Source organism: Manis javanica, chromosome 15 (genome assembly GCF_040802235.1).
Source record: "Manis javanica isolate MJ-LG chromosome 15, MJ_LKY, whole genome shotgun sequence".
NCBI classification, from domain to species: Eukaryota; Metazoa; Chordata; class Mammalia; order Pholidota; family Manidae; genus Manis; species Manis javanica.
Genome location: NC_133170.1, coordinates 65,269,392 through 65,286,930, shown reverse-complemented (window position 1 = coordinate 65,286,930; position 17,539 = coordinate 65,269,392). Strand labels below are relative to the sequence as shown.

Sequence of the window (17,539 nt, the reverse complement as noted above, 5' to 3'; positions counted from 1 at the left end):
AGCAGTGTGGTCCTTGGCAGGGCTGGCTTCCTCTCCTGGCCTCAGCTTACCCAGTCCACTGACCGGCTCACATGGTGACCCGTGTGAGTAACACAACTGCCCTAAGACACAATGAGCGTGACCCTGTGGTCCTCTGCAAAGCAGCTGCAGCAGCGATGGCCCCTCAGGGAGGACTTGGGGTCTTGGAAAAGAAGTACTTGTGCACCTTAACTGTTTCAGAACCTTGGGCTTCAGACCCTTTTGATCCACAGGATTGCTTCAAAAGCTAGTTCCCTCTGCTGAGAAACAGGGGCAGAAGCCATTTCCATATCACTGAGTGACCTTGTAACGAAGGGGCTGTTATGAGGAGACAGCTTTATTTCCTTCTGTCAATCGCTCCAAACTGGCCCCTTGCAGTAGATGCTCTTAGCAGCAGATATGGCGCTTCTGTGGGTAAGGGAACAGATAGACCTGCTCAAGGTCACAGTCGGGATCTCAGCCTTGGCCAGTGTGACCCTCACTTCATGTGCTCTGCTCACTGTCTTGTTTTTCTCTTTCTTTTATTGAGGTGAAGTTCACATAACAAATCATCATCCACTAAGCCACTGAAGTGAGTAATTCGGATGTGTGGAGATGCATTTGCATTGTACAGCCACCACCTCTGTCCAGTTCCAGACGTTTGGTCCCCCAGAAAGGAAGCCTGTGCCCATCAGCTCCCCTCGGCTCCTTGGCTCCCCGTCTCCTGGGCCCCAGCAGCCACACTGTTATTCTGCCTTCCATCTATCTCACGCATCTGCCTGTTTTGACATTTCCTATAAATGGGGCCAGATGACACGTGGCCTTTGTGTTGACTTCTGTCCCTTTGTGTCCTATTTTCAGGGTTCCCCGCACTGTTGCGTGTGGCAGGACTTTGTTTCTTCCAATGGCTGACTAGTATTATAGGCACAGCTGGGCCGCATTCTGTTGCTCATTCATCCATCAGTGGATGTCAGTGGTTGCCGCCTTGGGGCTACTGTGAGTGGTGGCTGCAGGCATGTGTCTGGCTCCGTTCTCTCTGAAGCCTGTGGGTTTCACTGATGAACCCATTTTGTGTTTTTGAAACCTCCAAAACAGAAAGCACCTCAGAGGAGTCTTTGTACAAAGGCCCTCAACAATGTGTATGTGCCTCAAGTCCTGGTGTCCCTGGACAGTGGCTGCAGAGGGGCCCCAGTTGCAGGTGGGGGACGGGCCAATACCAGGGATGGTGTCCCGGGAAAGAAGGCGTGTGTGTGTGTGTGTGTGTGTGTGTGTGTGTGTGTGTGTGTGTGTGGTTGTGTGTGTGGTCCTGGAGCGTCTGCCCAGCCCTTGCTCTCATGCCTCGTTGCTAGGTAGCTGAGCATCCAAGCAGGAGACTGGGGTTCTGGGAGGTGGAGGAAGACCCGGTATTTCCCCCTTTTCATCCTGAAGGCTGGGGCCCTGCTGCCGCCCTGAGGGTGAGCGCCTGCAGCTCAGGAGAGTCACGTAACTGCTGTGGCCGCTGAGATTTCCTGCCGGCTTGCTGGGGCCGGGGGAGGAGTACCTGGATTCGGCCGCCAGTGGGTGATGCGACGCCGGGACAGCCTTGGCGGGGGCAGGGCACAAAGCGGCCTGTTCCCCGCAGGAGACCCCCCGGGCTCTGCCTGACCCACAGCGGCGGCTCCATCTCTGGCCCAGCTTCTGACCACAGCTCTGAGAAAAGGGACCTGGCGGGGCGGGGCCGCCGGTGGCGCGCGCAGCGCGTGCGTGAGTCTGTGTGCGTGTGTTTGAACACAGACGCCTCGTAGGCACTGGGTGCCGCTGCGCGGCAGATGAGCCTCTTTCTATCGGTCTCTCTCTCAATCTCTCTCTCCCTTCCTCCTTCCCTCCCTCTCTCCTTCTTGACTTGCCTTCCTGCCTGCAGAAGAGGCCGACGCATCAGTGCCCTCTCTCCCTCCCTCCCTCTGTCCCCTCCCTCGCTCTCCCTCCCTCTGCCCTCCGGTGCTCCAGCCCGCTCCCTCCCCTTGCCCCAGTCTGTAATCTGACACAGTAGACTGCAGCTGTCTCCGCGGTGAGCCTCCGGAGCCTTGGCACTGCTGCTTCTAAGGTAGGCTGAGATTTATTTTTTCTCCTAAAAATAGCTTCTTGGTCCCCTCCGCCTTTTTTGCACCTGAGCTGCAGCAGTGTGGATGGCAGGGCAATTGCTGGAAACTCTTTGCCCTGACAAAGTTTATTTTGCCGCGGTTAGAGGATGCCCTTCAGCGTAGGGGCCAGGGCGGTTAGTGAGGGGCCCAGGGTGCTCAGTGCAGGGGAGCTGTGGGGGAGGGGACGCATTTCCAGACGGTTCCTCTGGCTGATGCTCAATTTTGCTGCTTGGTCCCCAAGGATTGACTAGGAAGGGCAATGCAGTCCCGCTTGGATGGGGCTCCCAAATCCCCTCCCACTCCTGGTTTTCGTGAAAGCCCCTCTGGGTGAAGTTTGACATCATGCAAGGCCATGTGATGCCAGGTTGCTTGCAGATCTTGGACCCCCCAACTTGGCAGGGCTCTTTTTGGGGTTGGGACTGGTGTGGGAAGGGGGTATTAGGCAAAGAAATGAGAGTTGGCTCTGTCACCCACAGTTGGCTCAGATTGGAAATGCATGGAGGGAAGACCCTGCACATTAAGAATTTGTCATTTCATGTCCCATAGACTGACTTGAATAATTTGTCAAAACATGTTTCCAACAGAATGTGTGTGCATGTGCATGCGTGTGCCTGTGTGCGTGCAGCAGGCTCCCAACCTGGGAATGCAGTGTGTACAGTGCAGGACCACCTGGCGGAGGGAGGGAAGGTGGGCCGGGGGAGCCTGGGCGGGGGCCAGGGTGAGGCTTGCTCCCCTGCAGCCAAGGCCTTTGTAAAAGCAGGTTTGTTCCTGTCCCCAGGGAGCCCACATGGGCTGTGCCCACTGTGGGGCTGAGGGCTCACCACCAGTTATGGGGCCACGGGAGGTGGGGTTGCCGGGGTTCCCACGGGGGTAGGGGCTCCACAGACCTTGCTGCTGGATCTCCATCCATGCAGGTTCTTAGGATGGCAGGGGAGTGAAGAGGGGACCTTGGGGACAGGGGGTTCATTTCTCTGCCTCACCTCCTTTCACTGGAGAGATCCCACCTCATTAAGGGGAAGTCACAGCTGAGTAAGAGAAGCCGGGCTCAGGCAAGCTGTGCTGGCCATGAGCTGAGTCTGGGGGTGCTGAGGATGAGGCACCAGGGGAGGGAAGTGCCTCAAGCTCACCCCATTTGCAGAGTGAAGGCTGGGGGTCCTCTGGACAATTGCTGCTCCCCCATAACAGCTTCCAGCCCCCTGCTTTGTCTCTGCCCTGCTAGAATCTCCCAGAGTGGCCTTTGTCCTGGCCTGGCCACCGTGCCTAATGTTTGGGTCTCACTTCCTGGACACGTGTGGGCTTCTGTGAATCTGGAGCCTTCAGGCAGGATGGTGAGGATGTGACCTGGGCCCAGAGTCCAGTGTGGGACTGCAGAGGGGGCAGAAGGCAGGCAGACCCCATCTGCAGGGGAGGTGATGGGTGGGGGGGGCCCTGGGGCACCACCTGACCATGTGGCATTGCACCCTGGACGTGGAGCAAAACATTTCGAGGTTACTTCAGGGAAGTGGCTGGCAGCTGATACTTGCCACCCTCCCTTTCTGAGATGGCAAAGTGGGTCAGGGAAAGGTTGGCTTGTCCGTGTGCTCAGGGAGGTTGTGTGAACAGTGAGTCTGCCCTCCACTGCTGGAGGGGGCACCTGTGTACCTCTTACCCAGAGCACGTCTGCAGAGACATGGGCATCCAGCCACATCCAAGGTCCAGGATGAGGCTGTGGGCATTTAACAGATGGGCCTGAACTCCTGGCAGTTAAAGCGGCGTGCTGGTTCTCTGCTCTGTGATGCTCCTGCATTAATGGTGCTTCTGCACGCACGCTGCTGTTGGGAGAGGACATGTGCTTCCCATCACCAGTCCGGAGCTCCCTGCTTTCCACTTCAAATCCTTCCTTTGTGTTTCCAGAATGAAGGTTGACATTTTAATTAGAGTGCTGGTTCTCACATGTCAGTGTGCATCAGAGTCACCGGGGAACAGTCTCGGCCTGAGCAGGCCTGGGGAGGCCTGAGAGTTTGCATTTCTCAGTTCCTGGGGTGCTAGTGCTGCTGGCCAGGGACCCCCTTTGAAAATCAGTAGGTTTAAGCATAACCACGGGCGTGACAAGTCTCTCCGGGAGGCGCCCTCCGTTCTCTGAGTTTGCGGGTCAGGTGAAGTGTGAGACTGACCGCTTTCCTCTCAGGTGGGCCTAGACTCGGCAATGTCGGAACTGCCCTTGGGCCCAGGCGGCTTCTTCTAGGAACCATGTGAGCTCCTGCTCCAGGGGAACTGGGTCTTCCCTTGAGTTTTCTCAGCCTCCCTGTGTCTGGAAGGTGGGACTCTGTGGTTCTGGGGGCCTGGTGAAGGATGGGACTGGCCATACTGTGGCATGAACAAAGCAGGTGGCTGACACCAACTTCTAGGGAATCTGTTTATTTGTCTGGCTCCTTTTGAATTAGATTGCCATGCTCCCTGGTCTGTATTCTCCACGTCTCCTTTGCTTCAAGCATGTTTGAAAAGCTGTCTGATCTTGTTTTGGCACCTGCCTGCCCCAGCGCTCAATGGGGCTTCCTGCTGAGGAAGAAGGGGAGGACTGGGTGCCTCCAGGGCTACTTCTCAGCAATTGCTGAGTCAGGCCCTGTGTGCTGGGTCCTCCCCAGTGACAACACAACCCAGATGCAGTTCTCAGGGCACTTGGGGGCCGTTTGGCCAGACTTATGGGGGCAGCCCCAAATTAGCCACTTGACTTTTGAAGCTACGTTTTCAATGACCAAGAACCACTGAGAAGACTCCTGGAAGAAACCATTTCTCCTGCAACTTTAAACCTGCACCCCAGCTGGGCCCCTCCTGTGTGGGTCCATATTCTCTTTAAAAAATCTATACTTATTTTAGATTAGGCCAGTCAGATATACGAGGAGTGATTGGTTACAATGCATGCATTACGTGGATGTCTGAAAACGAACTCTTCATTTAAACCTGCTTTGGCATTTCTTAATTTTTCACTGGACCAGGAGCCTCACAAAATGGAAAAAGTGAGGGCTTTGGACTCCTGCGAGGCCAGATAACCTTATCCTGCATGCAAGGGAGGCCTCCTGACCTCAAGGACCTCAGGGGCTGTGCAGGAACAGAAACACACAGCGCCGTTGGGAGTGGTGGGCCTTACAAAGACCGGGCGAGCAGGGCGGCCAGAAGACATTCATTTGACATGATCTTATTTATGGACGTTTTTATTGCCTCTCTTTCCAGAGCTCCCAGGAGCATCTGGATACCATAAGTGCCAGCTCCCTCCTCAGGGAACTGAACTGACCTTAGGGTCCCTTAGTCTGTGTGCAAAGGCCCTTTCTCCCCTCAACCCCACCTGTGCCAACACCCAAATGCCCTGTGGTCCTGCTTTCAGAACAGAGGCCTTTTGCTGGGACTTGCAGGCAGTGCCGAATCTAGCAGATCTTGGGGGAGAATGTGGTAGGGCTCCCTCTGGGTAAACACTCTTGGTGCCAAAGCCCAGCATGTGCACCATGGTGGCCATATTTAGAACTGGCTGCTGCAGTGGGTGCAGATGTGGGGCTGTTAATGGATATTACTGACCCACTGTTCCTAAGTCTGAGAAACATACCCATCACGTGGCTACATTGTTCTCTCTTATGGAGAGAAAATATGGCAACACATTGCTTTTTGTTTCTGATACTTCCCTCCCCTAAAACGGGGCCCCCAGAATACTAGGAGTTGGGGCAGCCACTCCCTCTAGGTCTTGACCAGCTCAGTTTTCAGAGGCTGAGGCTCTGATCTTGTGTCTCCCTAGTGAGGTGGCACCTGCTTGGGACAGGAGCCCTGGTGAGCTCAGAGCTAGGCACCCAGCTTCCCACATGACGGGGGCTGCCCACTGCCAAGCCCGTGCAGACTGTCCCCACTGAGCCCAGAGGGTGGGCTCTGTGTCTTGAACCTTTTGTTTTGTTTCACAATGGCAGATTTTAAATTTGATTATGAAAGTAGTGAATATTCATTGCAGGAAAGTTAGAATTTCAAAAAAGCATGAAGAAAAAATATATGCTCCTCAATCTGTTACCCGGAGACGACCATCATTACTCTTGGCTTTTTTTACCCAGATTTTCTTCCACAAGGATTTTTATGTAGTTAATTAGTTTGCATTTTGTTTAAATTTTATTTATTTTTTAACATGAAAGTGTTGGCATTTTTCCATGGCATGAAAAACTACAAAAACCTAGAGTGGCTGCATGACACTTCAATAAGGCTGTCCCACAATTTGCTCATCCTACATGACCATCTAGGTGGCCCCATTTCCCATTATTACATATAATGGACTGCTACCATATCCAATCTGCTGTGTTTGGTGAAACATGGGCTGGCTGTTTGGAGGGTCTTGGGCTGCATTTCACAGCAGGGCTTCACCCTCCTCAGTGAGGCCACACAGCGGCGTCTCAGCTGGCTGCAGAGTTAGCTTATGGTCTGGTGACAGTGACCTCATTTCCCCTCTGAAACCTGCACATCCTCCTGAATTCTCTGAACATGGAGTGAATCAAGCCACCCTCCACCCAGACACCCCAGCTTGGGAACTGGGAGTCACTGGACTTTACCATGCTCAGGCACCAAGATCCATTGAGCTGGCTTGAGTTTGTTCATGGCCAAATCCACAGTGTCTGGCACATAGTAGGTGCTCAGTAATGATGAATGGTGTGAACTGGCATACATGGCATGCTGCAGGACGGGCTTGTGCATTTGTCACCCCCAGACTCTGGACAGTCCCCAACCCCACCAGCCTGGGGTCCATTCTTTCCAGTTCCAGACCATTTTTTAGGCTGAGAATTAAATAAGGGAACTTGGGTAAATAGCTCTTTGAGCTGCAAATACGTCAATTCTGCCTGCCATTGGCTGGCATCACAGTGCCTTTGCTGTTGTACCCACCACACTGCTGCTTCTTGCATGAGCAATGCTGCTAGTTTAAACCCATTTTACAGATGAGGCAATTGTCTCAGGGAGATGAAGAGACTCTTGCCAGATCACACAGCTTGGGAGGGATGGACCAGGTTTCAAATAGGGGCCGGCTGACTCAATGCTGGTGTGCCCACTGCCATGGTGGTCCCAGCACGGCATGTAGGAGGGATGCTCTTGGGGGCCTGGGGAAGAGCCATCAGGGGTGGGGTCACCATGTGGGTGGAGAGGAAGCAGGGCCAGGTGAAGCAGAGACCAGCAGACAGGTTTCCTCCTGTTCTAAGGGAGAACAAAGCAACCAGCAGGTTCCGAGGTGTGACATGGCCTGGCTGCTTTAAATAGGGCCCTGGCTGCTGGGTGGAGAGTGGGCAGGGGGCAGAGGTGGATCAGGTGTCCGGGAGGGGCTGGGATGGTGAGGTCTGAGCTTGGGTGGAGGGTGAGAAGAGGCCAGATTCAGGATGTGAAGCGGAAGAGAGGGAAGCAGTCGGGGGAGCAATCTTGGAAACAGCCAGCCAGCGTCAGCAGGAAGGGGGTCTTGGTGGTGTGGGAGCCACGGTGCCTGCCTACTTTAAGCAGTGTGTCTCCACACTTTTGAAAATTACTGATGCCTGTGGATAAACAGAACGTGGTCCGTCCACACACTGGAACACTGCTTGGCCATAGAAAGGGGTGAAGCCCTGACACGCTACACTGTGGAGAGGCCTTGAGAACGTGATGCTCTGTGGAGACAAAGGACTACTTATTGCATAGCCCATCAGTATGAGATGCCTGGAATCAGCAGAGCACAGAGGCAGAAAGTGGGCTGGGTGGAGGGTGGGCATGATAGCTAAAGGGTCCCCTTCCACGGGAATGAGACTGTTCTCGCAGTGACATGGTGACAGCTGCGTATATCTGGGAGTGCACTAAAGACCAACGAGCTGCACATTTTAAATGGGTAAATTGGAGGCCATGTGAATTCCATCTCAATAAACCTGCTTTAAAGATACTGACATCCATGCCCATCCCAGAGCACCTGCTCTCGGGCCCGAGTGGCGCTGAATGGATGCACCCATGCTGTCTCCCCCTCTGTCTGACCGCAGGGCAGGCACCCTTTGCTCTCTGCCCTCCTCAAGTCAATTGCTATGGGGTGGGTGCCTGCGCCCTGCAAGGTGGCCTTCTCCTCGGCTGCCCATGCCCTGCTGGCTTCTCGGGGGCAGCCCTGACAGGTGTGGGGACAGTGGGCACAAGGCCGTGGTAGCTGAGCAGAGCCAGTGCGTTGATGTAGTTGGTGTGCCCCTCCCAGGGCTGCAGTACCCCCCAGACTGTATGTGCTATAACTCAGCTTGTTTCAGTCTTCTGCCTTTGTTCAAGAGCAGAAAAGTTAACCTTATCACTTGAGGATAAATTTGATTACTTGATGTTGTCCTGATCATCTCAGGATTTCACAGTTAATTTCCATCCCATGGGGGGTGGCGGGGTTGCAGCAGGGTGCAGCTGGCTGGGGTCTGCTCGCTGTCAGGCACCTGCACTGTCTTCCCCTCTGCCTGACCTTAGGGTGCAGCAGGTGCAGGGAAGGCGTTCCTTCTTAATACCTCAGAATTCCGTCCTGCCACACTGGTATTTTCTGGCTAACTCCTCTATAGTTGTAATGACTGAGGCTCGCTGAGCACCCCCTATTTGCCATGCCCTGTTTTAAATGTGTCATATCGCTCAGCCTCTTCAGTTGCCAGAACGACCCTGTCACGGAGGTGCTGTCATTGTCCACATCCTGCAGGTAGGGGACTGAGACCCAGGGGGGTAAGCCACAAGTGGCCCATACAGGGCAGTGTGGGGTGCAGCCCAGACGAGATGAACGGTGGGCTGGCTGTTCAGGGACAGCTGTGTCCTCTCCCTGCCATCCCCACCAGGATGGCTCTGTGGCTCAGAGTCATGGTAACACCAAATGGGGGAGTGGAACCACTGGCTGCTGGAGGTGCAGGCGAGCTGCCCAGGGGCCCTGAGGCTGGTCTTTGTTTGTGGTTAAGGCCCAGGCCTGTGGCTCTGGGAAGGTCACCCCCTGGTCTAGGCTTAGTCTCATGCTTCCAAAGTGGGGATAGTAAGGTCACATCAGCGCTTCCCAAACTTGGGTTCTGCAGGCGCCTCTCCCTGCCGCGTGTGTGGCGGTTTGCAGCCCCCACTGCCTTGCTGCATCAGGGGCTGGCTGGATTCACTGCCTGTCTTCTCCAGTGGGCTCATTTTCCATTTTGAAGACATTTATGGAGGCTAAAATAAACAGATAAAATGTTCATGATGATCATAAATGAAATCCTGATATCATCTTAGATATAAAAATGAACATAGTGAGGATAAGCCTGTTTCCAGCCACCCTGTGATGTCTGCCAGCCTCCGACCTGCCTCCTGCTGTTCCGTGAGAAAGGGAGGTGGTGCATGAGCCTCAGGAAGGCGCTGAGGACCCTGGCACCTGAGTGGGAGAGTTATTGTCACGTTTTCGGTGTTATTTGGTGTCATCCCTGGAGAATAATAATAGCAACCGGCACTATAACCGCCAATATTAGCACTTGCTCTCACTGTGTGCCAAGCAATGTCTCATCGGATCGTAAACCTTAACATCCCTGTTCGGTAGGTGTAGTGGCTGGATGTGGCCCCCAAAAGTTGTGTTCATTCCTAGTCTCTGAACTCTGACTATTGCCTCAAATGGCAAAGGTGTGAATATTACCTGCATGGCAAAATGTGGATGAAGTTAAGGATCTTGAGAGGAGGAACTCATTACCCTGGATCTTTTGGGTGGGTCCTAAATGCTATCACAGGTATACAAGGGGAAGGCAGAGGGAGCTTTGGGACAGACAGACACACGAAGGAGGAGGCCTGGGACAGAGGCAGAGGTTGGAGGGACGTGGACACCAGCCAAAGGCCACCTTGCTGCACTGGAAGCTAAAAGGGGCAGGGGGGATCCCCCAAAAGCCCCCAGGGAGCTTGGTTACAGCTGTGAGGGAATGAATTTCTGCTGCTTTAGGCCACTCAGTCTGCTGTAATTTATTACTGCAGCCACAGGACTTGCACACAGTAGGTATAACGATGGTGTAGATGGAGAAGCTGAGGGGTGAGGTCATTAGCCTGCGATCACCTAGGTGGCTAAGCTGGATTTGAACCAGGTGGCCAAACCCGAGTTCGCAGACATTAGCCCTGTCCCTGTGCTGCACACCCAGGACTGCCTGTATCCTCTCTGGGGTGGGCAGTGTGCACTTGGGGAGAAGGGACCTGTGGTGGGAGGCAGGTGGAGGGCTGCTAAGAGGCACTGAGGGAACTTTCAGAAAGCATGCAGCAAATGGGAAGTGCACGTGGCAGGGGACAAACTGGATTCAACAACTGCCATGTGCACATACATTGATTTTTCATGCAGGAGGCTGAGTGCTCAGCCTTCTTGAAAGCACGTGGGAGAGCTCACCAGTGGCCGGGGAACTGTGGGATGGCGCCCTCCCTGCCTGCCTGTCCCAGTGCCTCCCCTCAGCCCCCTGGCAGGCCCTCCAATGACCCTGGTGCTGGCAGGGAGGTGTGTCTCCACCCATTTTCCAGAAGTAACTGGCCTTCAGAACTCAGTCTCATGGGCATTTTGAAGGGGGATTTTGCAGGCATTCCCTGAACCACCGCAAGGGTGGAGGCCATGCTTCATGTCCCGCACTGACACATCGCATGGACACCTTCCCCGGGCTCTGCCTGAGGATGGCCTGTGGGGTTCGGGCTCCGATTTCCCCCTCCTTCTGTAGCTCTCTGTCTCTGCATTTATTGGGCTGGTGGTTCAATTATGGGGAGGTATTTTATTTTTCCTCTCTCCCAGGAAATTCCATTTCTAAACAACAAATACTCCGCACGATGAAGCTGTTGAGTCTTATTCAAGATGTGAAAAATCACTGTGAGCCCAGAGCAGGCTGCAGGCAGCAGCTGTCAGCAGAATGCTCATCAGGGTCAGGAGGGGCAGAGGTCACGTGGGGGCTACTGAGGCTCAGATCTGCATCCGGGCTCTGACCCAGCGCCCTGCCCAGAGGCTGTGGCAGACCCCAGGCTGGGGCTCAGCGGCACGGGTGTCTGCCTCCCCAGGCCAAAGGGAGCAAGGTAGGGGAGGCTCAGGGAGAGAGGGCTGATGACAGAGGGAACGTCCGCTCCCCGCTCTTGAAAAGTAGTGATCAGTTAGCAAGGCCTTTCTTGCCTGAATTCTAAAGGTAACTTTCAAATGCCCATGCTAGATGGTAATCTTCTTATTAGGGAACTAGGGATTCCTGGGCAGCCCTTGTAGTGAGTGAAGGTGCCCTGGACATGTATTGGGCAGGGAGATTAATGGTGGTTCTAAAGGCAGACTAGCAGGTAGGAGTGTGAATGTGAGCATCATTCCCCCCTAGCTGGCTGCCCTGGTGGGCCTGAGCCAGACACACTGGCACCTGCGGCAATTATGTCAGGCTTCCAGGCAGATGACCCGGCCTGTGCCCACCTTGCTGATGTAGTGGCCTGTGAGCTTACTGGGAAGATCCTGTTAGATAAGCCTCTCTGGGTGCCTAAAGCACAGCAGCTTTTCACTGAGACAAACAAACCATGGAAATCTGTCTGCATCCAGGAAAAAGAGAAGACTGTGAGGCTCCCAACCCACGTAGCTAGGTTCTGTTACAAGCCCTCTGAGTTCCTTACCGCATAGAATTTCTACACAGCCCTGTTATTAGTTCTGGTTTTATGTATGAGGACATAGAGGCACCAAGAAATGAAGTAATTCGTCCAAATTGTGTGTATGGTGGTGGGGGAGGGGCAGGGTGGCACCAAGATTTTAATGTAGATCATCTGATTCCAGAACCTTCTGTCTTAACCAATATGCAGGGTTCTTATTGGAAGAAATTCTGTGAATTCCAGTAAAGCAAGGAAGGAAATGCACATCTTCCCTCTGTCTCTCTGTGTGTCTCCCTCTTACACACAGGGGTGCACATGTACACCGTCCCTACCTGTTTTCTCCCCCAACTCCTTGATCGTGTGCATGGTGCATGGTGATTTCATTATTGGTTGTGCTGGTGGCAGTGTTGGAATTTACCCAAAATCATTGCGGAGGGCTCAGCTATAGGTTCTATTTTTTCTCCCCACTCTAATGCGAATACTCAACCATCTCATTCTTTTCTTACGAAGAGCAGTTGTTTCAGAACTGGGACCATACACCTTCCTGTACTGGATTATTGACTTAGATCAGCTGGTACCTGCGGCAGCACTGTCTTGGGACCTCTATTGGTTTTTGTGGGGTCTTTGCCTGTAGAACTCTTTCCTAGAGCTCCCAGCGCCCTTCAGGGTCACACATGAGGGTTCAATGTCCACACAGCAGGGCTGCGGGTGAGCGCACGGGAAAGGGGGTGTGGTGGGAGCTGTAGCAGCTTCCTTGGTTTTGAGTCACATGGTCAGTTGTAACCATGTGGAGCTCAAGGATCTGTTATTAAAAGACACACAGTTATTTAGCTCAAAGACCTTGCAGAAAAACAAAATAATTCTGCGGCTGCCCAGGATGAATGCTTTGGGTTCTGTTGCTCTAAGGAGCTAGAATCACCAGGAAGATGCTGCAATTGGCCAGCTCGGTCCTAAGCACACAGCGGGCGGGAAGCTGATAGGAGGGCTTGGAGATGGCAGGCAGAGTAGACCCAGACTTGTGGGGCAGGTCGCCGGGCTGGGGTGGAGCCCTGAGCCTGCTCTGAGAGAAGGTCTACTGAAGTTGCAGCAAGATGCTGTAATTCTCACCTGCTCTCCCCTGAGTGGCACCGGCATTGAGGGTCACCACTTTTAAAGGGAAGCACCGCTGATAAATAGCCTTCGCTCCCTGCGGTCAGCCTGATGTCACTGGGGTGGTACTCTCTTTTGCAGATTGTCATATGTTACAATTGTGTGTGTGCACGTGCACATGCACATGGAGTCAGCCTTTCCCCAAATTGCCTAAATCATCTTTAAAAAGAAATTTCAAGAAATGAAATGCATTTTTTAAAAAGTCCTGTTCCCATGTGACTTCACCTATAAGCTGCCCTCTTGGGCGGGAATAAAAGGTACTGTGTGAATCTGCTTCAGGACCAAGTGCCCATGTTTGCAATTGTTCTAGGACTGGAGCTGCAAGGAAAAGGGGAAACGGAGTTTGGAGATATCCCTCTGCATTTTCCTCCACATTAATTCATTATTCAGTCAGCCAGTCATTTTGTTGGTCAAATCCTCACATGGTCACATGTTACATGTGTGTCAGAATATGAACCACATCACATGAAGTTACAGGCAAGAAGACAGACAGACGAGCATCTTCTGAGGATGCCACAATATAAATACAGGGTGAGTAGAATGGTTACAGGAGAGGGTTCCTCATTCACACTGCATCTTAGGTGCCTGCTCATTGATTGTTCTCTACATTGTTTCCTCGTCTGTATGTTGAGAGGGTGACAGTTCCTAACATCAGTGTGTGTGCTGCCCTGTTTCATTCCAGTACACTTGTCCCATGCTGTTCTATTCTGTTCTGCTCCATTTTATTTAAAAAATGGTGTTCAGACTGCTAAATGGATTCCATGATTCAATCCTTGTGCCTTGATGTCTGGCCAGCTCTTCCCTAGAACCCACGCTCAGTGGTGCCGGGTGAGACGGGGAGTGGGGTGGGGTGGGATGGGCATGATTGCAGGGGTGACCCATCGGGAGGGATCCTCTGGGTCTTGGTGAGATGTAGTTCTGTTCATCAGGGCATTGTGCCGTATCTGTTTCTAATTATAATTTAATAAATAAAAGGGAACAAAGGACTCCTCAAATCATCCTTCATTCTTGTTGTTCAATGCCAGGTAATTAGCTGGCTCTGTCCTAAGCATGCAGTGGGCGGGGAGCCGGCAGGAGGGCTTGGAGATGGCAGGTGGAGTAGATGCAGGCTTGTGGGGCAGGTCGGCAGGCTCCGTGAGCCCTGAGCCCTGAGCCCTGAGCCCTGCTCTGAGACAAGGTCTATTTAAATCCCTTTAGGCCAGACTCTCTCTCTTCCTAGTCCCCACAAGTCCCTGGGTGTAAGGCTTACAGCCATGAAGCTGGTGGTCTCCTCTCTCCCGGGCACTGCTGCGGAGGGAGGAGCCAGGCCCAGCCCTCATCTCCAGCCTCCGAGTCCAGTGCCGCCCCACAGGTGGGCTTGCGTAGAGGGGAGGCAGGCTTCCCTCTTCTGTACAGTCACACCAAGCAGATTCCCCTTCTCTGGGGGCATCTTCTGTACTGGGCCCCTAGACCCTCGAAGCACCCACAGAGCATATCGCCCCTGCAGGAACCCTTTATCCGCCCCCTGCCACCTCCCAGACACTGCGGCAACTGCCTGGGTCACAGAAAGTGAAGCACCACTTGCACCATCAGGGAGGCTATTTTCTAGCTAATTTCTGCTTACAAATAACTTTGTGCCTCGTCTGACCTGGGCATGCTGGAGCGCTGTGAGCTTGCGCTGTTGCTTTTCTCTCCTGAGAGCCTGCTTGGGCGGGATTTAGTACCAGCTTCTAAGCAAGAGTGGCCTCCTGGTGTTTTGCCTCCCAGCCTTTAGGAGGGACACATGGGGGCAGGGACAGAGGGGGCTCCTGAGATGTGCCGTAGGCGCATGTTTGCACAGCCGAGGCCCCAACCCAAGGCCCCACATGTCTTTGCTGTCTCCGCGGGAGCCGGCTCCTACTGTCCCCACATTTGCCGATGGCCAGAAGCACAGGCTCCTTCCAGGCTGTGTGGGGTTAACTAGGAAAGGCCTCCTGGCCACCTGGCAGGCCTCTCCCTGGGCACCTAGCTTGACCCATCCAGAGGGACTTGAAGAGCTGACCTCTGAGGGTGAAAAACCCATTGCACACTGACAACTATACCCCTGTTCATGTTCTTCTGACACTGTGTGCCATGCGTGTTACAGAGCGTACGACGTGGGGACAGACGTCCCCTAGGCCAGCTTCCTCAGGGTGGTAGATTCTTCCCACACTTGGAAGTGATGGTGAGTCCGGCAGGGTGGTCAGCCTGATGGTGAAAACTGCCTGATCGTGTCACATGTGCGTCATGCTGACCTTACCATGGAGGGATCACCTGGGAGAGTCTGATCCAATCTCACACGTCCCTAACAGGGAGCAATCTGGCTGGTGGCAGAAGTCGCAGTACTAGAGTCAGAGCTTGAGAAGGATTTGACATGCTGCTGCTGTCGTTAATGATGGGCGGCTGTGTGTGACCACCTGAAGGCCACCTAATGCTGCTGTGTGACCTCCAGCTGCTGCCAGCAAGGACATGGGCCCTCCAACCTGTAGGCATGAATAACTAGTTCTGCCCATGATGAATGCAAACCTGGAGGGGCATTGTCCCCCAGAGCCTCCAGGTCAGAGCACACCTGGGCCAGCACCTTGATTTTGGCCTGTGAGCCCTGAGCAGATGGCCTGGTGAACTGCCGAATCTCTGACCTGTAGAACTGTGAGTGATGGTGGGTGCCATCTGTGGTCATTTGTTATGAAGTCTGAACACCAGTAAAGTCTCTCCTGACCTCACCTGAGGGCAGGGAGTCACTCTTACTGGCTATTTGGTTCTGCTGAATCAGTCACCTGGGGGACTTCGATCTTGTATTATCCAATGGTGGTCCTCCCTGCCCAGCTTTGGGGTCAGGTGCAGTGCCTCTGCCTGTGCTGGTCATGCTGTGTTGACCCTGGGCACTTGGCGTCCTCTGCCCTTGTGCCGGCCTCTGTGTCAGGTCTAAGAAACAGAGGGGAGGTCGTGAGCACCCACTCCTCTCTGCCACGCCCGTACCGTCACTGCTTGCAGGCACCATCCCCATGGGCGCAGCCCTGCCATGATGTGGGGTGTGCGTGGCAGGGATTTGGTTCAGAACTCTTCACACTGCTGGCCAAACCCATCCGTGATCCGTGAGCCCAGTTTTGCCAGTCAAACCAGACGCTTCAGAAGTGGAAAAGAAGGGAAAAATCAGCTCATTGAGTGTTGTTCTGGCTGGTGAAGGCTTTGTTTCACTGCTGGGCCCATGTAGCACAGTCCCTACAGGACCTGTGCCACATGCCTGGGTTCACAGCTTCCTCTGGTCTGGGGCTAGACTGTCCATCTGAGTCTGGGGGAAAGGCTGGTGCCTGGAGGCCGCAGGGTTGTTCTGTGCTTGTTGTTGAACCCTGGAGAGGCATCTGGCCTCCATTTGGGGATTTCTTTAGAATGTGGGGCCTCTATGCCACTGCCTTGGCAGGCCACCTGCCTCCCGTCACCACTTTCAGGGCGACAGGAGAGGCCTTTGCACCCTGCCCTTACAGCCTCTCCAGCCCAAAGTCCTCGCTGGTGGGTAGCACAGCGGCCTGTCATCCTCTTGGAATTTAAGGGTGACCTGAGATAATGAAGAGGGAGTTGAACAAAATTCATGCTTGGAAGTGAGCCCTCCATGTCACTTGGATGTTACCGAGGAGAAGCATGCCATTCACTATGCCTGCCCTTTGGAACCTGCTGTGGACCATGGTGAGCAAGGCAGACGAGCTCCCGTCGAGGAGCCAGACGGACCCATGCGGGCTGGAGGCTCTCAGAGTGCCTGTACCCGAGAGCAGGGATGGGGGAGGGGGGCCTCCAAGGTGAAATCTGGGGGAGTGACATCCAGACAGAAGGTGGGGCTGTGGGAAGGGGCTGCCATGCAGAGATAGGGGAACAGTGTTCCAGAATGTTACGTCTGCTCCCTGATGTCAGGAGCAGGCCGGGTGTGTTGGAAGGATGACAGCCCAGGGAGGCTGGCAGGCAGGGGGTGCTCCAGGGGGTGGGTGGGGTGGGTGGGGTGGGTGGGCCCACTTGGCATGGGCGTGGGTTCTGTGTGATGCGGACCGGACACCCGTGGAATGGTTCGATGGGATGGCGGTGTTAAAGGGCTGTGTGTGTGGCTGTGCAGAGAAGACGGCAGAGGACAGGTGGGAGCCTGCTGTAGGCACATGGTGGGGTCCATGGTGGGGCCAGGTGGGGAGCTGGGAACTGCGTCTGCAACGGCAGCAAGCCTGGTGGACATGTGCACATATGACCTCTCATTACTGCTCCATGGTCCCTCTTTCCCGTGGGGTGAATCATACCCAGCAGCTGTCTAACCTGGGGACTTCAGGCTCATTCCCTTGGGTCTTGTGGTGGTGCGTCCCCAGAATCACATTTTACTTTGAGTGCTATTTTATTCATTTGTGGATACATGTTGGACCTACATGCTGGCATTACCGTGTCTGTGGGGGTTCTTCCCTGAAGCATACTTGATGAGCAATAAATGTTTGAATCTATGAATAAAAACTAGGCAGGTAATATATGCTCTTAGGAAAGGTCTGTATTTGTTTCCATGAATGAAAGTTCCTAGAGAATGCCTGGCAGTCTTATACACTGGAGGATTAGAGTTTCCTAGTTCTCAAACCTTTTCCTTCTGTGTTGCCTAGATGGTCTGACATTCAGAAAGTGTTGCTTTTATTTCCTAGTTGCCTCTTTTGTCCAATGTCCAGTCACCTGGGAGCTGCAAGTCAAAGAAAGAAACATCTAGTGAAACAGTCCCT

At 53.8% G+C, this 17,539-nt stretch overlaps 1 protein-coding gene across 2 annotated transcripts in view; it reads left to right on the top strand.

Annotated features, from left to right (window-relative positions):
- Positions 1 to 1,743: 1,743 nt before the first annotated feature.
- Positions 1,744 to 17,539, top strand: part of RIMBP2 (RIMS binding protein 2) — a 174,492-nt gene continuing 158,696 nt past the window's right edge. For both annotated transcript variants that reach the window (XM_073223953.1, XM_073223952.1), the window contains exon 1: positions 1,744 to 2,080. The gene's annotated coding sequence lies outside the window, so the exon portion shown is untranslated. The remainder of the gene's footprint in view (positions 2,081 to 17,539) is intronic.